The sequence below is a fragment of the Quercus robur genome, chromosome 4 (assembly GCF_932294415.1).
Source record: "Quercus robur chromosome 4, dhQueRobu3.1, whole genome shotgun sequence".
Lineage (NCBI taxonomy): Eukaryota > Viridiplantae > Streptophyta > Magnoliopsida > Fagales > Fagaceae > Quercus > Quercus robur.
The window spans coordinates 66158023-66183229 of NC_065537.1; the positions used below are offsets into that span (position 1 = coordinate 66158023).

Below are 25207 nucleotides of genomic sequence, written 5' to 3' on the forward strand. Positions count from 1 at the left end.
TTAGCAGAGGTTATTTGTTGGAAAATGGTTTCAGCACAATTAACATTAATAGGTCCCAAATTAGCTTCAAATTAACATTAAATGGCTCCAATTAACATTAAATGGCTTCAAGAGAATTATAACTCACTCCTGGAGAAGTCGGGTGAGTACACAAGGGTGGCCAAGGCAGCTGTGAGAAAAATGAAGAAGGCAGAGGAGGACTATAAAAGTCTCCTAATCCAATATAGGGAGGCCAAATATGAGATAGAAACACTGAATGGTGAGCTGTCAGAAGCTTACACAAAAGTGAGATTTCTTGAGCAAGAGGTTGTGCAAGCGAATGCTAAAATAGAGAGGATCACCACCAAGAAGCTAGATGATGTTATTTCATCTCAAAAGAGCTTTTCAGACAAATCCGAATTGGGATATACCGGAGGAAGTAGCTCATCTGGAAATGTCATTAAAGAAGTGAAGTTTATAATGGCCAAAGAATCAGCTGATGTTGGTCCTACTACTGAGAAGCCCAAGATAGAGGAGAAGAGAAATGTGGGGAAGGAACAATTGTTGAATTCACGTAATCAATCTGTGAGCAGGTCTGAATCTCGAGCCAAGTCTCGTCCACGACCACAAAAAGGTCCTAGATCAAATTATGTGTGTCATCATTGCGGACTTCAAGGGCATACTCGACCAAATTGTCAAAAACTGAGAGCAAAGAATAGTGTAACTCCTCAAAGGTCACGAGGACCTAGAAATGATAGAAGAAATTGGGCTGGTGAACCATCAAGAGATCAAAACAGTGATCCCAGAATGATGAACGTGATGAAGATGATTGGTGCATTCACCAACTGCTTGGAAAGCTTCACACGAAAGTTTGAAAGCCCTAACTCCCATACCCAATCTTATAAGGAAATCACCCCAAACGCAAGTGACGTGTGGGTGAAAAAGGGTACTCATGCATAAGCATTACAATATGTCCATGCATTAATACTTCCTATGCTTTGTGACGATATTTGATTGTTTGCTTGTTGTTTATGTTGATGGTTGTTTGTTTGTCTTTTTGTGCATACTTTTGGTTTTCTTTTTGTTTTTGATCAATCTTTTTCTTCTTGTGTCAAAAATCTAAAAATCACATAAAAATTAGAAAATCAAAAAGTTTGATTGACATAGTTGAGTTTTGTCTCAAAACTTGTTTTGCCTTGTACCTTTGTGCTAATGGTTGTGTGCATTTTCGAGCATAACTTGTTTCTTTGCACTCTTATCACTTTGGGAGAAATCTTGAAATCTATGTGATTGTTGTAAATAGATCTTCAAACTTGTCATGAATGACTAGTGAATGGTTATGATGATCTTGAGACATGCATAGACTTGTGTCTATATATCTTCCCACTCTTTATTTTTTTTTTTGCTAAAAAGAGCTCACCAAATGTAAATCTCCAAATGAAAAGAGATATTGAGCTGCAAAAGCCTATCGCACATACTAGTATTCGACTAGGAAAAAAGAAAAGCGACCAAAAATTAAAGTGAAAGTTTATTCAAAAAGCCAAAGGCTATCTCATCAAGGTGAAATATCAAATATCACTCTCACAATGAGAGGTGATTGTCTCGAAAGGATTTAAAAAGATCAAATGCTATGATTGAAAGTGGAGTCAAATGTAAAGTTCCAGGTTATGTTATCAAGTTTTGTGGGAGGTCATATATGCATATTTCTATAATTGAGATGGGTCATATGATCTAGTGCTAATTGTGTATGCCTTGGTTGAATTGATCATTAAAGCTTCACATTAGGCTAAGGACTATCTCATTGTTGATATCCACACACAACACAAAAGTCTATGTTCAATAAATGCCATATTCATTTGTGTGATTGTACTTGATGAAATGTGTTCTCACATGCTCAATCCTTATTGATTCAAGCACAAAAAGATTTTTGAGTGTTTTAGGTGTTTTTGGAAAGTATTTTGTTCTTAAAATCTGAAAATTTCAAAAATCATTTTTGCCCTGTTTTGGCGACTCATTCGCGGGTAAGTCAAGTCGCAGGCCTCAGTCGCGAGTTCGCGGGTCATTTTTGGCGACTTGTTCGCGAGTGAAAGGTCCAGTCGCGAGGATTACTCAGAGATTTTCGTGGCTAAGCTCGCGACTCCCTCACTGGTAGACCTTCCAATCGCGAAAAACACTTAGAAATTTTTTTCAAAACTTTGTCTTTGAGTGTTTTGGCGGCTTGACCTAGCAACTTGTTGGCGACTCATTTCAGTCGCGAAAAAAGTGTGTTTGGCGAAAATAGGGGCAGTTTTTAAATCTTTTTCAATTTTCCCTCGAATTTTTTGTGACTGTTCACTTACTCTCTCAACTGTTCTTACCCAAACACTCCGTGTCTCCGTTCACAAACTCCATTGTTGCACTTGTTCACCTTCAAATTTTCGAAAAACAAGGTATGGGCTCTTATTCTCTCACCTCATATCTCTTACTTTGATCTTCATTTTCGTGAATATTTGTGTTGGTGTGTTTGATTTTTGTTATGGGTTTGTTTCGGTGTTTTTGGGTCTGTTCTTGTTTAGATTATGTAAGAAATTGTTCTCATGCATATTTTTGTTCAGTTCTTGGTTTCATATATGTTCTTCTATTTGTCATCTTAAGTATATCTGACTGCCTAATCTTTATTTGATATTCTATGACATGTTGGTTTCTTTTACCCATTTTGCTTGAACCTTATTCCTATGGGTCTTTTGTGATCTTTGACCCTTCATTTGTGGTGAATTTGGTTTGTTGTCTCTGTCTACCATGTGATTAATGTAACTCATGATTAGTTGCATTTAGCACTGTACCATGTCTTGTCCTGTGGTGTATGCACTATTTGTGGGGCTGGTGTGTTAGCATAATATTGTCATTGCATGATATTGTCCTCATTTCTCTCTGATTAGGTCTATACTATGTGGCATTTGCTTCACCAAATTGCTCATTTTTTTTTTGACATATTCCCTGGTGTTTATAATTCTATCTATTGTGCTATCTGTATGTTGTGGCCTCTTCTGCTTGATTACAGATGGCTCCCTCAACTCCGAAGAAGAAAACTTCTGCAAAAAAGGCTGACAAACGATTGAAAATGGATAATAATCTGTTTAGGTCTGTTCAACACTTTGAGAGATACAAAGATTCTTTCATGAAGGGAACCATAATTCAAGAGAGATTTGTGGATCTAGTGGACTTAAAGGACACATTTATTCCCACCTGTTTTGAGGGCAGAGGTTGGGAAAAGTTGTTAAGTGGATTACCAGGTGTGTGTGAGCCTCTGATAAGGGAATTCTACTCTAATGTGAAGATTAGGGAAGATCAATTAGATTGTTGGGTAAGAGGGCATGAATTCACTCTAAATGCCCATGATATTGATGAGGTCCTTGGTCTTGAGGGTTTAGAGGAGCATGAGTTTACCAACTACAAAGACAGGATGTTGTCTTTAGAAACTGTCCAAAACCGCATTAGTGGTCAAAGAGAAGGGAAATGTCTCAATACTACAGCATTTCCAGTTGACATGAGGTGCCTCACCATCATCATGATGAACAACTTGTATCCTATGAAGAAGCTCACTACTATCAACAATGCCAGAGCCATTTTTCTTATGGAACTCAAGGAGAAAACATTCATTGATATTAGCTCCCATATATTTGATACAATAATGGATGAGACCAGAACAACTTCCCGAGCTAAGCTGATTTTTCCTAGCCTTCTCATGCTAATTTTCAGAGCAAAAGGTGTCCCAATTCCTCAAGACCTCAGCCTAATGCCAACACCCTCAGCAATCAACAAGCAAACCATTATAAGGATACAAGTACGGCTTCCGGGTGATGTAGATAAAGAAGGGGCTGAACAAGAAGAAGGTGATCCAATGGATACTGAAGCAGAGGCTGCAGGACAGCTATCCACACCCAAAAGCAGAGCAAAAAGGAACAGGGCCTCTACCTCAACAACTGCACCTCAAGATGCATTTCAGGTCATCCTGGCAAGGCTTGATGGACTCAGAGATGTCCAGACAGTACAGTCTGAGAGGATGGCAGCCATGCAGGATCAGCTTGATATTCTCTCCGCAAAACTTGACAACTTCACCACACATCATGGGCAGTGACCCTTTGGCCATTCCGGTAAAAAAGGGGGAGAAATTTTGAGAAACAGACCTTGAGGGGGAGCACTATGTTGAGGGGGAGCAGTCATAAAGCACTTGAAACTCGGTTTATGTTATGTTTTGATAATGTGTTACTATGGGTTTGATACACTTTGGTTTTGGTGTATTTTTGTTTCTAACTCATAACTTATAAACTTGGTTTACTCTTTTTATATATATTGTTGATGTTATTCAGTATATATTGTGTTTTGTACCCATGTTGCTTTTGTAAGCTTTTAGGGTTATGTTTTTATACATATTTGTAGGCTTTATGGTTTGTACCACCATGCTTTATGCAGCCTTTTATGCTTTGTTTAAATTAGTACTTTTATCTAAATGTCTTGCATTTTCTTTTAAGTATTGTCACTCTTGTGCCCTTGTAGGATTGTTCCTAGATGCATACTTAGTGTATTATGCATTGGTTGAGTGTTGGGCATACAAGTAACTTGCTTTGTTCTTGTTAACTTGTATGTTCAAGTGTTCATTCCAAGTGTGAATGAGCACTGTGATCACTACCTTGTGGTGATTACTTGGTTGATCAAGCCATGATTTGATACTTCACTTCATCTTTGCTTGATCACCTTAAGCCTGTTTCATATGCATTTCATACTTTTCTGCATATAATGATCATGGTGTATTGTTGTGCTTCAGGAGTTTCATGTTCTTATGATTCAAGTGCTTCACAGCTTCTAGAGTTAGGTGTGAGTGAGTTTTGCTCAACTGTTCCCAACTCACATGTTAAGTCTAGAGTCTGCTTTAGGGTTTTGTCACGGAATAGCCAAAGGGGGAGATTGCAAGGTTGAATTTAATCAACCATCTTATTGGCTTTATTCCGTGCCAAATTTGTTTGTATTTCAGCATTTAGTAACCCTGTATTTAAGTGGGTTTTGTTGTAAGGGTAGTGAGTGAGATAGAGTGTCGAATGCTCAAGAGTGTGCAAGAAAACAGAGACTCGCGGCTGGATCTCGCGGGTGACTCGCGGCTGCAAGCCGCCAGATGCAGCACATGTGCCAAGCATGCCAGAAGGTGAACAGTCATGCTAGCTGGAGCACTACAGGACAAAACAGGACAACTGGTCATACGGCTATCTCGCGACTAGATCTCACGACTCAGTCAAGTCGCGAGGCCAAGCCGCGAGCCAGCCCTACTTTGAAAAACCTGACGTTTCACATTCCTCTCTCACCTTAGTATATATACCCCTTATACCCACAAATGAAAGAGAGTTTCCAGAGAGAATTTTGAGAGAGAAACCCTAGAGTAAAATAAGATTGATTCACCTACAATCTATACATTAGAGTCTCTTCAAATTCCTCAACTCTCTTCCTCTCCATTGTCAAACCCTTGAGAGGCATTTTACTAAAACCTTGTTCTCACCATATTCATCACTGTGAGAGGGCTGTTTGGTGTTCTAGGAAGCAGTTAGGAAGGAACCAATCAGGGACGAAACCAGGATTCATATTTGGGGGGGGGGCCAAAGCTTAAAACCATTTTTTTTTTTTTATGAAAATAAAAACTAACACCTATTTCATATTCAACAAAATACTACATCTTCGTAAAAAAAAAAAAAAAAAAAAAAAAAAAAAAAACAAAATACTACATACAAAATAAGTATTTCTTAAACATTTCATATTATAAAACACATCAACAAAATATAACATACTAAAAAAGTGTTTCTTATTTTGTGCGCAATTTTTGTTTAGTCCATATTTATTTATTTATTTTGTTTTTGTAGTTAAAGGGGCATGAATTTTATTTATTTATTTATTTTCTGGTAGGTCAATATCTAAATATTTTAGAGGATGAGAAACAAAAAAAAAAAAAAAAATATATATATATATATATATTTAAAGGGAAATCTTTTTTCTTTTTCTTTTTTTTGGGGGGGGGGGGGGCAAAGGCCCCCCTTTGCCCTTGTGTAGGTCCGTCCCTGGAACCAATCTACATTGATTGATGCTACGGGCTAGTAGCGGAATCCGGGAAGCTAGAAAAGAAAAAGGTTCGGCGCAACCTCGTTGGAGCAAGAAGCTTGGAGGGCTTAGGTACACTGGGTAGATTAGGCTTGGAGGGTGTATTGCTGTCCATGTATCCCAACTACATTTTCTAGTGGATTGTTTACCGCTTGGAGGGCGGTGGAGAGGTTTTATGCCGAGGGCTTCGGTTTCCTCTTCGATAACACATCGCGTGTTATCTTTGTGTTTGCATCTTATTTCCCTTTTAGCTTTGCCTTTTATTATCTACTGTGGGTTGTGATTTTAATTTGGCTTAAATAGTTTTTCCAATTCTATATTATAGTTTTTGTTCATTTTCCGCACACTAGTTGTTTGACATAAAGCTTGAATTGGTTAATTTGTAAATTGGGGGTCTAAACGTTCAAGGGTGTTTTTACACTATTTGAACTTTCAATACACTTTCATTCATGAAAAAAAAGGTATGAGGTAGAATCTTAAGAGAAGAACCTATGGAACAACACTTAAGTACTATATCTGAGTGTTGCTCTAATGCCAAATAGCCCCTTCCCATAAGAAGCTGCAATTTGTAGAACAAATTGGGCCTGGAGAAATGGGCTGAAAGGCAGAATTCATTCATGACTAAGTTGGGCCATGGTCGAGAATAGATCTAGAGGCCCTGATTATGCTCTCTCAGTTAAGTACAGCCCAATATCTTTTCCTTTTTTTTTTCTTTTTTTTTTTTTTAATGGGAATATCGTTTCCTTTTTAATTTCCCGCGAAACTGTAGAAATTCATTCGCAGTTTAAAAATTGGAGTTTTCAAGTATTTTTTTAGAAGAGCGATAAGTATATTTTATGAGTATTTTGGTTGCAATTAGCTCCTAATAACATGATTTTTGCTTATGTATTTACTTAAGGATATGTTGAACAATACATAAAACCGATACACTGCTCGATTTATGCTAAAAGTGCGACACAGACTGCATTCACAATAATAAAAAATAACGTTAAAGCAGTGCAAATTAAGAAATGAACCAAACTTGGAGAAGCTGATAGCAATAACATTAAAAAAAAGGGTTATAAGTTCATTCATTAGAGCTAAAAATGACAATAATCATATGTAAGTTGACACAATCAAGCTCAAGAGACAAAAATATCTATTGGACTGCATTTCCATATCTGTTCATCAATACAAGTAATTGTATACTCAACTTAACTCTTCAAATGCATGCAGTTTTGGTGTTGGCGCGTGAGTATATGTCCTTATCTCATCCCTCTTCCCCTATATATGTGTGTGTGTGTTTCTCAAATAAATAAAAAAATAAAAAATAAAACTTAACTCTTCAAATGCAAACAAATATTCTGCATTTTAAACCCAAATCATGGGTTGGGAGAAGAGTAATGGTCATGCTATCTGTCGGATCGTGAGTTATGCCATTCTACCTTAAAACTAATTGGTGATGAGGAAGACACACTCAAATATTTTATTATCCTTTATTTTATACTTCATCAACTGTTTCTTTTCATCTTCTATTATCTTTTATTTTCTTGAACTTTAGAATTTATTTTAAAGGATGTATGGTAAACTATAATTGGTAAAACAAGAAATGAATCACTCGTAATAGAATAGATAATATTTATTCCAAATAACATTGTCTTTCCCCTATCTACAATAGATGGGATTTTACCCGTCATTTCTTCTATATTCTATTCGCTGTAAAGACAATTCTTGAGATGCAATAATTGGAATGCCACTAATTCCGTTGTTGTAAAGCTCATGCATAGTAATAGAGTCAGGATTTTATTTTTGGAGGAAGTAACATTTGCTCTTACATGTAGAGATTTTTACACATGATTGAGTTATTATATGACATATTTTTTTAAGTAGGTACAATTTATGTAACTATAATATTTTAGTTAATATAAACTTATAAAATAATCAAATTGTGACTTTAATATATATATATATATATATATATTATATATTTATATATATGTGGTGAACAAACACAAACCCTTGAAACTTGATAGTTAACATGAAAACAGTACTAAAATTTTGAGTTTATTATGTGCGAAGGTGAATTCCCAACATCTTTGGGCTCATTGGGCTTGAACCCCCAATTAATTTGTATTCTATTCTAGGTTTAGCCCACGATGGGAAATCTAAAAAAAAAAAAAAAGTTTGGCTGATGAATGATGGTTTAAAACGGTTATGAAATGGTTATTTGCTAGAAATTTGACTAGTGTTTGAGGAGAATATCAAATAGCTGAGGTGCCCCTTGGGTGTCTCGAACTGGATCACCTTTCCCAAGTACTATTTTCTAGTTTATCTCCTTTCTCAAGTGTTTTTCTCCTCGAATTAATGTTCCCACCCTTAACATTGACCCCTTCCTTCGTTTTTATAACCTTCCATTAGTGGATCTGTCATGATGGGAAAATATTCTGTGTATATGGGTCCCTTCACTCGTGGGGCTTGGGTGGCTTTCTGGATCTAGGCTACTATTCTAGCATGTCTAATCGTGTGTCAGGAATGGAATCCACAACTCTATAGTTGAAATGATTTTCTAGTAATTTGTACTTGATGCCAAATTTTGTGCTCAACTAGCAAGCTCTCCTAAGGCACTACTTTCCCTCCTTGATGGGGGGAGGGGGATCAAGGTTTATTTAGATCTAGTCACTGAGGATACATTGGCCCCTGGGTATTTCAGCTTGGTGCTTATTATGTCTAGGCTGGACCTCGACCTAACAATTCTCCGCTTGGGCCTTGTATGGGCCGAACTCTTGTTCTCCCACATTATGTAATCATTCTTATATCTTATTACCTACATACAAATTTACATGAAAAAAAAAATAAACAATTACATTAAGAATTTGTTACTTCATTTATTAGTATTTTTTTTATCACTTTTGAACTGTAATATACATGAAAAGAAAATTATGCTCCATTTTTTTTGTTGGTGGAAAACATTTTCAAATGTAAAATATTTAAAATATACAAAATTTTCAATAAATATTTTCAAGTATTTGGTGTGAAATATAAATTTTTTCAAGCAAAAACCTCCAAAAACATTGAGCCGCGGTATTGGAAGTCCAGTAACCGACAACTCCAACAAACGGACGTCCAACACTAGCGAGTGGTGACCCAACCACCAAATGGGGGAAGGGAGGAGAGCTATGTGTGCTTTTGTAAAATGCTTTAACAAAATTTAAAAAGTAAAACGTTTTACAGTATTCTACAAAAAAATTTATCGTCAACGGAAAACATTTTTAGCTTTAATCAAATTTTACAATGAAAAAAATACTGTAAAATGCTAAAATATATATTTTTCATAAAAAAAAAAAAAAAAAAATTTACAGCAAAACAAATGTAGTGTAAATTTATTGTTTCTTGATTTTTTTTTTCATCCTTTTTTTCCCTTTTATAAGTTTCCAAATGAAGTTTGGCATATAAAAGAAATAATAACATATTAATTATTATATAAAAAAAGAACTACCTCAAGAAAAAATTAAAAATTAAAAAAGGGAAAGAAAAAGAAAAAGAAATTAAGGTGGAAGGGGGGAGAATCTGGAATGCAGTTGGACCCATCGATAACCCTGGCTCTGCCTTGCATCTGATTCTGAAGGCAAAATTTGTGGTTTTCTTGGTAACAATCTGGGACACATATGCATGCAACTAATAGAGGCGTTACGAAATCTATTTATGAAGTTGACTTTAATTGTTTTAGTGAAAACAACTATCTTCAGAACAAGCCTACAAATTTCGTTGTTCATTTTAGCAATTTTATCTTTTCTCCATCTACTATATTAAGATATTTGTGACAATAAATTGTGGATTTTTTTTTTTTTTTTTTTGAGAAAGAAATTGTGGAATGTGGTTTATCTTGTCCATTGATAACATATTGGAAAGAGTATTATTAATCTATACATAATTAAAGTGTGAAAGTTCAAATAGTGTATAAAACACCCTTGAACATTTAGACCCCCAATAACAAAAATACAAATTCAAGCTTTATGACAAACAATAAGAGTGCGGAAAATGAACACAAGCTATAAACAGAATTGGTAGACAATCTAAACCAATTAAAATCACATCCACAGTAGAAAATAAAAGGCAAAGATTGAGGGAAGAGAGATGCAAATACAAGGATAACACAACGATGTGTTATCGAAGAGGAGACCGAAGCCCTCGGCGTAAAACCTTTTCTCCGCCCTCCAAGTGGTAAGTAATCCACTAGAAAATGAAGTTGGGATACATGAATAGTAATAGACCCTCCAAGCCTAATCTACCCAGTGTACCTAAGCCTTCCAAGCTTCTTGCTCCAACGAGGTTGTGCCGAACCTATTTCTTTTCTAACTTTCCAGATTCCGCTACTTGACCATAGCATCAACCAATGTGAAATTGGTTTCTTCCTAACTACTTTCCAAAAATACCAAACAACCCTCTCACAGAAATGGATATGGTGAGAAAAGGTTTTGGTAAAAGGCCTCTCAAGGATTTAACAATGGAGAGGAAGAGATTTGAGGAATTTGAAGAGTCTCTTAATAAAGATTGGGGATGAATCAATCTTGTTTTTCTCTAGGGTTTCTCTCTCAAAATTTTTTCCGAAGGCTCTCTTTCTTTCGTGCGTATAAGGGGTATTTATACTTGGGTGAGAATGGAATGTGAAGAGTCAGGTTTTTCAAAACAGGGCTGGCTCACGGCTTGACTGAGTCGCGAGTTCCAGTCGCGAGATAACTAAACGGCCAGTTGTTCTATTTTGTCCTGTAGTGCTCCAACTAGCATGACGCTTCAACTTCTGGCATGCCTGGCACGTGTGCAGCTTCTGGCAGCTTGTAGCCGCGAGTCACCCACGAGATCCAGTCGCGAGTCTCTGTTTTTCTTGCATACTCTTGAGTATTTCTTCACACTATCTCACTCACTACCCTTACAAAAATCCCACCTAAATACAGGGTTATTAATTGCTGAAATACAAGTAAATTTGGCACAGAATAAAGCCAATAAGATGGTTGATTAGATTCAACCTTACAAAGTGAAAGTTCAATAATTAAGCTAATCCGCTTTAATTTTGTCTTACACTTTCTTATATTAGATTTGTAAAACTACTATAATTTTATACCAAGTATCCGTACAATTTTAATACTTCCAGTTTGCTTAGAGCCTTCACATCATCAATTCATGCAAAAAATTCTTTATTTTATTATAAGAACCTACTTATACTATTTTACTTAATTACTTTTTAAAACACATCATATTAGATTATTTATTCAACATTCTATTTTATTTATATAATCATTTCTCATTTTTTATATTATTTTTGTTCTTTTACGTCTCTCTCTCTCTCTCTCTCTCTCTCTCTCTCTCGTGTTTATTTTACTAACCATTTCTCTCCTCTCAACCCTTATGTCTCTCTCATCCTAGCTCTCTCTTCCAATGTCCCTCTCTAAGATCTCTCATCTTAGCTCTCTCTTTGGCAAACAAAGAAATCAATCTCTATCGAACTTGTTAGAGAATCAGAGACCCAAAGAAAACTCTGTGTGTGCGTGTGTGTCACTCGAAGCTCATTATTGTCATACCCCTCTCATCTGAGTTTAAATGTTCCACCACCATTGGGTTTGGGTCTCAAAGACAAGTGGATTGTTTTGTCGCCAATCAAGTTTGTGTTTGATTTTAATTTTAGGTTTGGGTTAATGGGTTTTTCGTTGATGGTTTGATTTGTGTCTTAAGTTGATGATAGGAGCAATCATTATGGAGCAAATGTCATAAGTTGGACTTTTATTGTAAACATAAAAGTTAAAATAAAAAACTAATATGGAATGGGTTTGTGCTTTAATTTATACTAGTGTGTAGTTTTGTGCACATACACTAGTACAATTTTGAAAAATCACAATTATACGGTTTAGATTATACATTTTTTTGAAGAGGTTCAAGTTCTACATGGTATTAAGTTACACTTTTTTTAAACCTTACATTTCTCAAATATATAATGGTAATATATATAATTTAATAGGTTTTAGACTTTTCGGTTTTTTCACATAATAATTCATTTGCTACAAAAATTAAAAACTTAGATGGACATGTGGTTTAGACTCTTCGATTTTTACACTCAATAATTCATTTGGTACAAAATAAAAAATTAAATGGGACACGTGGCGCAAAATTGAGAATCCAATTAAAATCTAATTAGATTTTTTTTGAACTTTGGCTATTGATATATATATATATATATATAAACTACATGGTATTAAGTTACACTTTTTTTAAACCTTACATTTCTCAAATATATAATGGTAATATATATAATTTAATAGGTTTTAGACTTTTCGGTTTTTTCACATAATAATTCATTTGCTACAAAAATTAAAAACTTAGATGGACATGTGGTTTAGACTCTTCGATTTTTACACTCAATAATTCATTTGGTACAAAATAAAAAATTAAATGGGACACGTGGCGCAAAATTGAGAATCCAATTAAAATCTAATTAGATTTTTTTTGAACTTTGGCTATTGATATATATATATATATATATATATATATATATAAACTAGTGTGTAACCTCGTACATATGCATGGGTGCAATTAAAAAAAATCACAATTATACAGTTTAAATTATACATGGTATTAACTTATACATTTTTTAAATCATATATTTCTAAAATATGTAATGATTTCTCATTTTATATATATATATATATATATTTATATATATAATTTAATTAGATTTTGACTCTTCCATTTTTGCACCCAATAATTCACATGCCACAAAAATTAAAAAATTAAATGGACACGTGGTACGTAATTGAACTCCAATTGAAATCCAATTTAGAATCTAATTGGAATTGGACTCTTCGATTTTTACACTCAATAATTCACTTGGTACAAAAATTAAAAATTCAATAGGACACGTGGCGCAAAACTGAGAATTCAATTAAAATTTAATTAGATTTTCTCTAAGATCTAGCTATTAATATATACTAGTATGTAACCCCGTGCTACCGCACGGGACTGGTTAATTGTAATGATGCTATTGGCCAATTTTTTTTTGTTTTTGTTTTTGTTTTTTTGGGTTTATCACACGGATGATAGAATTAAATAAAACAATAATAAATATATATTGCATATTATTATCTAAGTAACGCTATTGGTCTTTTTTTTTTTTTTTTTGGCTTATCATACATAGGATAGCATTAGATAAAACAATGAATAAAAAAAGAGAATATTGCATTTTATTATTTAAGTGATGCTACAGTGAAGAAAAGAGAGGATATTGCATTTTATTATTTAAAATATATAAAGGGACATTGATGGAACTTTCTTCAAAAGTTTCTAATAAAATTGGATATGAATAGCATATTGGAATCAGAAGTGTGTTGCAATTCACAGTTTTTAGTGGAGATGCCATCAGATAGCACTTTTCCTCTATAGACATGTCTAATATGCTGTCCTTGAGTTTATTTTGAGTACGTTTCAAGCCGAAGTCAATATTGTTGTCTCTTCTAACACTTCAAATTGCCATTGATCAGTTTCACAAAATTAAAATTTACAGAACATTTTACCTTCTTGTTTTTTCAACATCCGAAGGTTAAATGTTTCTATTAAAATCCAAAAGTTCACCTAACTAAAAATCATATATACATATCTTTCATCTATTGTTAATAGCTCTACAATCTATTTATGCACCAAAAGCAATGACTAACTTGAAAGAAGAGAAAGATTACATGTTAGCATAAACTATCACTTCCAAAAGCATCATTAATCAAAGATTAAAATGAAACTATAATTCAAAATAATTCCAGCAGTTGCCTATGTCCCAAATTGTAAGCTTCAATCTTCTCCCACCAATTGTGAGCAACTTAATCTCAAAATCCACACCTGAAAATGATTAAAACAATAATGAAAGTTCATAATACAATCTAAAGAATGAAAATAGTGATCCCTACAAAAATAGAAATAAAAGGACATGAAAGCTCTTGGTGCACCTAATAATACAGAGACTAAGGAAGCTCTTGGCCACCCTGATTAGGTCTTGGGTTTTCTCAAACCAAGATAATATTGACTATTTAACTCAAATGTTCGGATAGCACACAATGCAGAATTGTGACTGATGAAGTTTTAAAAAAAAATACAATTACATGAACTCCAAAAAATGAACTTAGCTCAGCAAAGCAAGCAATACCTTACCAACATAGTCTACACTTGTGATAGCAAGAATCCAATGTGATATTTGAGTCCTATAGAGGAGATGCAAATCTATAATAGGATGAGATAAAGTGGGAATCGAGACTAAATATTACATATCACATGTCTAATGAAATTTCACAAAACGCATGTAATAATAACTAAAAAATGGTCTTCCAAGTGGGATAACCTAATGAAAGGTTGAAAATACTTTGTATAGTTGCAAGATAACTCCTAAAAACCTGACGTTTTAATTGAAGGCAGATTTGGCATGTCTCTTTTGTTTATAATCTCTACAACAGTTCAAAATTTTAGTATTTTGCTTACCTTGACAGGAATGTAGCAACTTTAGAGAAGCATATATCATGACAAATTCCTACTCCAAAATGACCAACATCTGCATTGAACTCTTGCTTATCGGTGCCAACCAATTTTGAAGAAATTGCTCTTCAACCAATAAATCTAAAAGATAGATTTGTGTTAACTTTCAATATAATTATTTTCAAATTTTGTTATACCACAAATTCTCACAATTGGTCTCAAATGAACCTCTGATGATGGCACCTTACAAAACCACATCCACTTTATCTAAGTAGGCATAGAAGGAACAGAGCCAATCCTCTTAGAAGTATGGATAATACACATTTATGGTGAATAATTTCTATACAATCTTATCACAACAAATGGTAGTTATTTAAGGTTTGAGTCTAAATCATATACACCTATGTTTGGCAACCCAAATTTTAAAAAATCTGGGATAACTACATAAATAAATAACATATTGGAATTTTGTTTGTGTTTGTGTAGTAAAGGGAAAACAAAACCCATAGAGTATAATAAGAAGAAATATTAACCTAGTATCAACTATCAATTTTTTAATAAAGAAACTCTATGCTTCAAGTGCATCACAAAAAACAAAAAAATCACAATGGCATTTAAATTAGGGAAATCTTACTTATATACTTCCATTCAGGCAATCGACAGTACAATCAGTATGAAATGTAACGAACTTAGAGTCATTATTCACTTCTCCAAAAACACAGTCCTTATTTACAAATCAAAGCAAATGAAAAAAATCAGCAATGAAAGAAGAATTTAAGCTACCATTATGTGATGTTGTTGACAGTCTCAGACAGCCTTAAAAACTTTAGTCTTGTTGCCTTATTAACCCAAAGACACACAAAACAAAAACCTGAGACAAACACATGGAATGGAAATGAAATTTTCTCAGAAAGCAAGAAAGCATAGGATACCTTACGTTAAGTTTTGTGAATGTGATACCTTATGCTTTGTTTAAGTGAGGGTCAGATCTGATATCATTCATAAGCAAATAGATATCAAACGTAATCTGAAATAAAGCAAATAGATATCTAACTATCATAAAAATAAAAAAAAATAAAAAAATCAAATGAAATTAATACAAACTTGCATAGTTATTAATGAAAGATTGTGTGCACCATTCCTACGCTTGAAGCCTGTCAATGAGACAGCGAAATTAGGACAAGAAAAAAAAAAAAGTAAGAAGTGAACATCAAATTTAATATTTAGTATTAAATTTTAGATTCAGCGTAGAAATTCTCATCAACAAAACCCATCAACAGAATTTCTCAACCAACCAAATAAATAAATAGAGCAATACAAATTCTGTTAGTTTCAATAGAAAACAGGCTAATTTACCGGAACCAAATATTATATCTTAAAAAATCATTGCCTTTGAAGGATCTTGGAATCTGGTTGCTATCAAAATTAATCAATCTGTAAGTCCACGAAAGAATACCAAGAATCTCTTTGATGCAAATTCAACCTTTTTCCTCCTGCCACAACAAAGGAAACTTGAGAACTATAAAACAAAACCTAGAAAAGTATTTGAACTCTATGATTGATAACCAATTAGATGGCAGATTATGCAGAGAACAATCAGCAAGGAATTGTTACCTTAGCTTTCTTCTACATAGAATCAACAAACTTCTCCTCATTACTGGCTCTTCTCTTATAAGCCACAACACATTAAAAGAATGAGACATGAGATATTTCCAAATAAACCAAAATAAAATCAGTTTGTTAGAGAGTGGTCACTCTTCTATGACCACTGATGGGAATATATAGAGGGTTATATATTGAAAGGAATCTATATTAGGTTTTGACTATACAAAATCTAAACCAATTTCTTAAATCAAAACCAACCAACCAAAATAGCAAAACCTAAATCCAATTAAACGCACAAAATTAACATAAACGATTTTACTTGTAGCAGTTCCAGCGATCTGATATTGGGTTGGTTGTGAATATCAAAACCTAATCACAATTAATAAACAAATTTAAATTGAAGATAAAAACTCACCGGTAGTGGTTCCAGCCTCTCTTTATCTTAACAAATTATTAAATTTCAGAAAAGCAACTAAATAAAAGTGCAGAATAAAAGAAAGGTCTTACTCTTTGGTGCTCCTTCTTTCTGTAGTAGTACGTGCCTCCCCTCTCTTTATGCCTCCATAATCCTCTTCTTTTATAGTGAAGAACCCTAATTTCTTGTCTGCCATTGACAGCGAGAGAAAGAGCTATCAAGGATTTTAGAAAGAACCCACCTCATCTCTGTAGAGAAAGGAATTGACAGATATAAATCCAAAATATTTGAAATCAAAAAATCCGAATAACCAGAAAATATTAAATAAGAATAGTCACAACTGAAAAGCATTCATCATTGATCCTGAGAGATGCCTTTCAAATTTCATAGCATTCATTGAAAAAAAGGGAATGGGTTATGAAATTGAACAAAAAATGAATGACCCATTATCAAAATCATCCATAAGATAATGAAAATCACTCTTGGATCATCCGCAAACTCCATCTACTCACAAAATAAATAAATAAATAAATAATTACTTATGAATTATGATGCAGACAATGAAATTGGCATTTTTCAATTCACGATTAACTCCGATCAACTCCCTCGCTTCTATGAAGATGATATGTCATAAATCAAAAGAGAATCATAATAACAAAAAAAAAAAAAGCTAGTGAACTTAGCCCAAAACAACCCTTCTGTTTACTAAAACTCCAAATTTGATGTTCATAACTTTTCCTTCATTTTCTCTCAGGAACCAAACAAAGGCTATGAAATTGAACAAAAGCCGAATAACCCAGCATCAAAATCAACAATAAGAAAATGTAAAAAAAAAAAAAAGCGCTCTCAGACCATCCACAAAAACCCATCTACACACTAAAATAAATGAATAAATTCACAACATTAAGATAACCAAATAAATCTAAAGAGCATCCAAATTTGATTTTCACATCTTTCCCCTTCATTTCCACAGGAAACAAACAACTTCTAAGAAACCCAACGACCCAGAATCGAAATCATCAAGAAGAAAACGAAAAAAAGAAAAAAAGAAAAAGCGATGGAATAGTAAAATACCAACAGTAACCAAACGCGGAGGTACCGTAAGTCGTTTTTGTAACGGCGATCGGAATCGAAGGTCTGCGCGCACTTCTGCAAAAACCGTGGCAGCTTCTCGTTCAGTACTTGCGAAGGCAGCGAATCCTTCATCTTTCTGATCCCTCTGTATATACAAAATGCCAAACAATCTTACTTTTTAAAACCATTAAAAGAGCTACCCACAAAGAAAGAGAGAGACATATTGGAGCCATGCGAGAAGAGGGTCGTTGCCAGAGTAGGATTTGATGTCTGAGATCAAGGAGGTGAAGAGATCGGTGTTGTTGTCGTTGTTGGCTTTGGCAGAAGGGGAGGTGAACCTGTAAAACAGGCGTGTTTGATATATAAAGAAGAGTGTTTTTTTTTTTTTTTTTGATAGGATATAAAGAAGAGTGTTTGATATATAAAGAGGAGCAGAAGGTTTTATTTAGCCAAAATAAATAAATAAATAAAAGAGCACAACATTTAAATGTAGAACACAGATTTCTAGAAGGGGAGGTGAATTTGGTCTCCAATTTCAGATTTGGATTGAACAATTAGAAAGATAAATCTAGACACTTGGCATAAAATTAGAACTCTAATTGAAATTGTAATTTAAAATTCTCTCTGCTTCACCTATTATTATATATATAGACTAGTTTGTAACTACATGCATATGCATGGATACATTTAAAGATATACAATATGATGCATAATATAATTATTATGTATATATATAAATTAAATACTATTGATGGTCATTTTTATATTTTGTTAACTCTTTAAAAAAAATTGCAAGAATATTATTAGGTATAAAATATAAATTTTCCATATATTTTTTTTAATTATTATGAAGCACCGTTTTTTTGTGATTCATTTATTATAGACTCTTTAGTTTTGAACTTAATAAATCACTTAGATGAATATTTATGATGTGATCTCACATTTTATTTTAAAATTAATAAATAAACTTCTTTAAAAATAATTAATTTAAGACACATGATGCAAAATTAGAACTTTAATTTAGAATTATAATTTGAATTTCTCTTAGCTTCACCTATTATTATATATATAGATATATATTATTTTATAAAATTTTATTAATTAAATAAAATATTATGCTTAAAAATTTACATTCCAATTTTCGTCTTCTTAATGACATGAATCTAAGTGAAATTAAGTCCCTAGATATTAACATCAGTGTTCAAAAACAAAAAAGGCAACAACATCATATTATACCATAGATATCATTACATTACACGTGGATTACATAGAAAATTTCTTGTAAATTTGTTTAAAGCTATAATGGTAATGGCTAATTGTGTTTTTTATCAGGAAATTTAAGGAAACAACCCTATAGATGGAAAAAGCAGTGAGTATAGAAATTCAACAAGAATTAAATGCTTCAATAGAAATTGAAACTGAAAATACTAAAATCAAAACGAAGCAAACACTTCAAATGAAAACAAAAGTCAATATGAAAGGTTGGTTAGTGCCCCCGAAAAAATTAATAAAAGGCCAGAGCCTTCATTTTCATTTGAGTGTCGCATCAAAAGAATTCCAGATCACCTTCGCAAAGTGAATGAACAAGCCTACACTCCTATGATTATTTCAGTTGGCCCTTTTTACCACTTCGACAAAAAATACAACCCATGGAAAAGTTTAAAGTGAGGTATCTCAAGAGCTTCATTGCAGGGGCTAACATAAACTTGGAGAATTTAGTAAGCACTATAAGGGAGATTGAAGAACACATTTATTGTTGCTATGCAGAGGCTTCGCTTGGCATGGACAGAGATGTCTTTTTGAAAATAATTCTGGTAGATGCAATCTTCATTCTTGAGCTTACCAAATGATATTGATCATATATGACTTGGTATTACTTGAAAACCAGCTTCCATTCTTTGTCCTTAAGAAACTATTCAACCTTAATCCCAAATTGTCAAACACCTTTTCTTTAATTGATCTAACTTTCAAATTCTTTGAACATTTCAATGTTCAAGAAATGGCCCTCGAGAATGTGAAAATAGAACACTTCACCGATCTGATCAGAATCTTTCAGCTACCACAACTCCAGAACCTACCGAAAAGACAAACTGGTTCTGAAAATGTTACACTTATGTACTCTGCAACACGACTGCATGAGGCAGGAGTAAAGTTTCAGGTGAATCAAGCAAATGTTTACTTGACATAACATTTGACTTCAAAAACGGAGTGTTGGAAATGCCATGCTTAGAGTTATATGATGAGACCCAAGCTCTTATTCGAAATGTAATGGCATTTGAGCAGTATTGTTTTGGGGGAAAAAACATACATTAGGGATTACTATTTGTTATTGGATTGCCTTGTCAATTCTACCAGAGATAGATTTACTTTGCGATGAGGGAATTATTCGTAATTATCTGGGAGACAACAAAGCAGCAACATCTTTGGTCAACAAGCTTAACATCCATGTCTCATGGTCAGGCGTAAACCCAAGTCACAATCGTATCTTCAAAGAATTGAACGCATTCTATGAGAAACCTTGGCACAAATGGAAGGCAACATTAAGGCATCAATATTTCAGCACTCCTTGGAGACTTGCTTCTACCATCGCTGCTATCATCCTTCTGGTGTTCACATTCATACAAACAGTATGTTCTATCATCCAAATAGTACCTATTGTTTGATTACTTCTCAATAAATTTGTGCAAGTGCAGTGTGTGCAATGTGTGGTTAGTACGTGGACTCATGAAGAGTTTAGACTGCTGCAGATTTCTTATCTTCCCTTATTGTCGTCTACTTTTTATCTAAATAAAGCTTGGATAGGATTGTTATTTGCTTTTGGATAGGATTCATTGTGTAAGTGTGATGAGAAATTTTACTTCTATGGCATTTCCATTTTCATTGTCTACCGCATTTCTTTTTCAATTTTTGTAAGGCGATATATATGAACATTGATGGAGTTAATAAAAGCTATCAGATATATTTACCAAAACTCAGCGAGTAATTGCTATGAGAGGATTGGTTTTCGCTCAAAGTAGACCAACGTTGTTTCATACCATTTTCTATCCAAACCAAGCAAGAGGGTTTGAGATGAGGAAGAGCAACGGTCATGAGATAATTAATATGAACAAATTCATTACATATGCATATATCACCAGGGATAAGAACATATACGGCGTTGCTTATTAAACATGTATCACCAGGGATACGACCGCTTCCAAACTTCTTTTTTTGCACCAGAATTTTTTCCATCAAACATCAGAATTTTATGTTGATATACGTAGTTTAGATAATTAGATTTATTTCCATACCTAAAAGGTTTTAAAGAAGTTTTACAATTAGAATAGAATATTTAAAATAATGTATTAAATTATATCTTTAAAAAAAATTTTAAAATCATGCAAGTATTATTCACTAAATTTTATTGCAATATTTATTACAGTTATTCAAGTATATTTTCTTAAAAAACAAATAAAATAAAATTTATAAAAACTCTAAAAAAAGGTTTTTTTAGCAAATTTGAAAACAAAAGTTTAAGCAATAATTTTGCATATCAAAAGTTCAAAACATGAAAAAAATTTGAATTTTAAAATATATTACTTTTTTGATACAAGATAAAATTTCTACTGTAAACTAATTTAAATGTATATGTGTATGAACCTTGCTCTTGGAGACTTGAACTCCGGCCCTTGTCCCTCACACCTCCACAAGCATTCATACTTGTGAAGTAACTACTGCACTAAGGGTGTGCGGTAGTGAATTTTAAAATAAAATAAAAGTTTAAGTAAAATAAAACTCTACCTAAATTGAAAAAAAAAAAAAAAAAAAAGGTTTTTTAGCAAACTTGAAAACAAAAGTTTAAGTAATAATTTTGTATATCAAAACATGAAAAATTTTGAATTTTAAAATATATTACTGAGACCCAGTAATCTTTAGCTTAGTTGCACTGAATTAAATACCCTGTACTTTTAATTTAGCCAAATTAATGCAAAATAGCCCCTTCACATAAGAAGCTACAATTTGCAGGACAAATTGGGCCTGGAGAATGGGCTGAAAGACAAAACTCATTCATGAATAAGTTGGGCCATCGTCGAGAATAGATCTAGAGGCCCTGATTATGCTCTCTCAGTTAAGTATAGCCCAATATCTTTTCCTTTTTTCTTTTTCTTTTTCCTTTTTAATGGGAATATCATTGCCTTTTTAATTTCCCGCGAAACTATGGAAATCCATTCGCAGTTTAAAAATTGGCGTTTTCAAGAATTTTTTTAGAAGAGCTTAATTACGACAATTTGATAAGTATATTTTATGTGTATTTTGGTTGCAGTTAGTTCCTAGTAACATGATTTTTGCTTATGTATTTACTTAATTGGACATGTTGAACAATACATAAAGCCAATACAGTACTCGGTTTATGCTAAAAGTGCGGCACAAACTGCATTCTCAATAATGAAAAATAACGGTAAAGCAGTGCAAATTAAGAAATGCACCAAATTTGGAGAAGCTGATAGCAATAACAAAAAAGAAGGGGTTATAAGTTCGTTCATTATAGCTGCAAATGACAATAATCATATGCAAGTTGACACAATCAAGCTCAAGAGACAAAAATATCTATTGGATGTGTTTCCATATCTGTTCATCAATACAAGTAATTGTATACTCAACTTTACTCTGCCTCAAATGCAAACAAATATTCTGCATTTTCAACCCAAATCATGGGCTGGGGGAAGAGTAATGGTCTAGCCATCATATAACCAAATGACAGATGCATAGCCTATACATGTCTTCCCTATAAGAACATGGTGACATGATCCTTACCACTTCAACCTTTTTCTGACCAAAATAGCTTATCTTCTACGCATCATCCGAGCAATTTTCTATTCCAACATTCCTTGCAGGGAAATTCCAATATAACACTATGACAGCTAGGTCTTGATATGTCCATCACTCATTCTTAATGGGATAGTACTTGTCCCATAGCGTAGGAGATTTTGATATTTAAGTCAAGGTTCTTGAACTTAAGGCTGCAATTTCCTCCACTTCAGAATAAAAGAATATAGTAGAGCATTAGAGGAGATTCACATAAACAAGAGAGAGAAGGTGTAGGTAAAAGAAGGGAAGGCCTGCTCTGTTCATTGATGTCAAATAACCAGTTCAACGAAAATTAAATGAACTCCATCCACAAGTTTAAGGATGAGACGGGCTACTCAAAGTGGAGTCTCAATTCTCACTTCCCAACTTACTGTTGCGTCAAAGGTTTTTTTTTTTTTTTTTTAATTTATTTGACTGACAAGTTTCACACACACCAAGTGAGTCTTGAACCCATAACCCTACCCTCCAATCAATTGTTATGGGAGAAGGCTCATTGGCTTTGCATCAAAGCAATGTAATAGTCAACTTAACCACAAATTTTATTTCTAACCCAGCAACTTACACTAATGCAATATCTAGATTGTCAACTGATTCTCCCTAAGGCACTACAGCATGGTGCAAAGTCCGATTCACAAGTTGACAATTGACAGGTTGAAAAAAGTCACTTAGGTAAGAGTATTAAAAAGACGCGGTGGGCGGTGGGTTCTTCAGGAGGATGAAATCTCCTCTAAACATGATGGGAAAGTATGTATATTCAGCTTCTTGGATAAAGTGGCAAGAGAAAACAGCCCCCAAAAAATCTTCCCAAAAAAAGGATGAAATAAAGAAGAAAAGACAAATCAAAGCATTAGATAAATCAGTATTGCAAAACCCTGCCCCTCAAAACTCTTCTCCCCCCAAAAAATAATAATAATAATAATAAAGAAGAAAGACAAATATAGTGTATGAGAAAATTTAAAAACACAATTTTTGTCACAATTTAGTAAAATAGTCGACTTTGAGTGATTATAATAAAAAAATAAAAAATAAAAAAACTAGTGGGTCCCTATAAAAATGATTGTCAATCACTCAAGGTTGATCACTTCAACAAATTGTGTTCGTAAAAGAATTATTTATTCTTTATAGACGGCCCAGTGCCTACACAATTTGCCTTGTTACGTCTCTCCCTTCTATTTTTTGACTTTCATTTTTGTTGCAACATGCATGATGTAATGTCGCAATTTAGTAAAACACAATTTCTTGAGCTTTATTTCAAAAATCTTTTCCCCCCAAAAAACAATAATAATAATAAAGAAGAAAGAAAAATCAAGTGTATGAGAAAATTTATAAACACAATTTTTGTCATAATTTAGTAAAATAGTCGTCTTTGAGTGATAAAAAAAAAAAAAATATATATATATATATATGTATGTATATTTAGTGTGTCCATATAAAAATAATTGTCAATCGCTCAAGGTTGATCACTTCAACAAATTGTGTCAGTAGAAGAATTATTTATTCTTAATAGATGGCCCAGTGCCTACACAATTTGCCTTGTTACATCTCTCCCTTCTATTTTTTGACTTTCATTTTCGTTTCAACATGCATGATGTAATGTCGCCTTATTGGACTTGAACATTACCAATGAAACACACAGATTTAACATGCTATTTTAATTTTATGCATCCGAGTGGACACGTACGTATTCGTCATGTCACTTTGTTTACGTTAGGCAGCCCTATCTAATTGCGTCTGTAGACTTTGTACCATTCATTTGTTATCATGGACTTTTCAGCATTGTTTGTGCCTACTTTCAAAAACATTTTTTTTTTTGATAATCTGCAATTGTTTGGTTCTAAGACTTTAGGAACTAAATGTATTAGAACTTCATTTTGTATAACGAGTCTAAATTTAGGCTTGCTCAAAGTTTATTTGTTATAGTTTGAATCGAGCTAAATGCAGAAACTTACTGTGCAAAATTGCAAAGCTCGATCGATTGAAAGTAAGGTTCGATCGATTGAGAATCGTATTTGCAAAATTTGAATTAAGCCCAAACAACAATTCAAGACCATTAAGGATTAGGATTTCAGATCTACTTACTCTAAGCACGTTTTTAAATAAGGCTTTTAGAGAGAGAAGAGTGTGCCTCTTATGTAGATCTAGGGTTTTGTACCCAAAAGCTTTCTAAAGTCTTTGTTGAGTTGTGTATTAAATTTTTTGTGAGATCTGAGAGGTGTTTGCCTTCATACACATACATAGAGCTATCAAGATCAAGATTTGCATTAAGAATTTGATGGTAGTTTTAGTTGCTGCATAAAGAACTTTCAAAAAAATCCAAAATCTTTGAGTGGAGTCTCAAAGTCACAAGTAGGAAAACTTATGGTTGCTGTAGATCAAAGAAAAAAGTAGTTCGTGGACTCGGAGCTATCATGTGGCTGTGGTAGTAAGTTTTTTACTTGAGATAGTAATAGGATATTAGTGGTCTAAGTTCTATTGTAAAACCTTCAATTCTTTTATAGTGGATCTGTTTTTATCTTAAAGATAGTTGGGTTAAATACTCTTCAAGTTTTTTACCGGTTTGGTTTTCCTAAGTCGACCATCATATCATTGTGTTATTTACTTTTCCGCTACTTTGCATGATATGATTGTTTTGTTTTAACCTAGATTAAAATAATAAATCTAAGTATTCACTTGGTTAATTAATTA

General features: G+C 33.3%; 1 long non-coding RNA gene and 1 pseudogene across 14 annotated transcripts; one reads left to right on the forward strand and one right to left on the reverse strand.

Annotated features, from left to right (window-relative positions):
• Window positions 1-13565: 13565 nt before the first annotated feature.
• Window positions 13566-18080, reverse strand: LOC126723411 (uncharacterized). 14 transcript variants are annotated; one of them, XR_007654268.1, is made up of 6 exons: window positions 17675-18080; window positions 16693-16848; window positions 16195-16248; window positions 15685-16073; window positions 14258-15607; window positions 13566-13953 (listed from the first exon to the last, which is right to left on the reverse strand). It is a non-coding gene; the product is annotated as an uncharacterized LOC126723411 (long non-coding RNA). The 14 variants fall into 14 exon arrangements; XR_007654261.1 differs by having other exon boundaries at window positions 16195-16554; XR_007654262.1 differs by having other exon boundaries at window positions 15685-15734; window positions 15937-16073; window positions 16195-16848; window positions 17675-18079.
• A 951-nt stretch (window positions 18081-19031) lies between these two features.
• On the forward strand, window positions 19032-20560 carry LOC126722420 (UPF0481 protein At3g47200-like; annotated as a pseudogene).
• Window positions 20561-25207: the final 4647 nt, after the last annotated feature.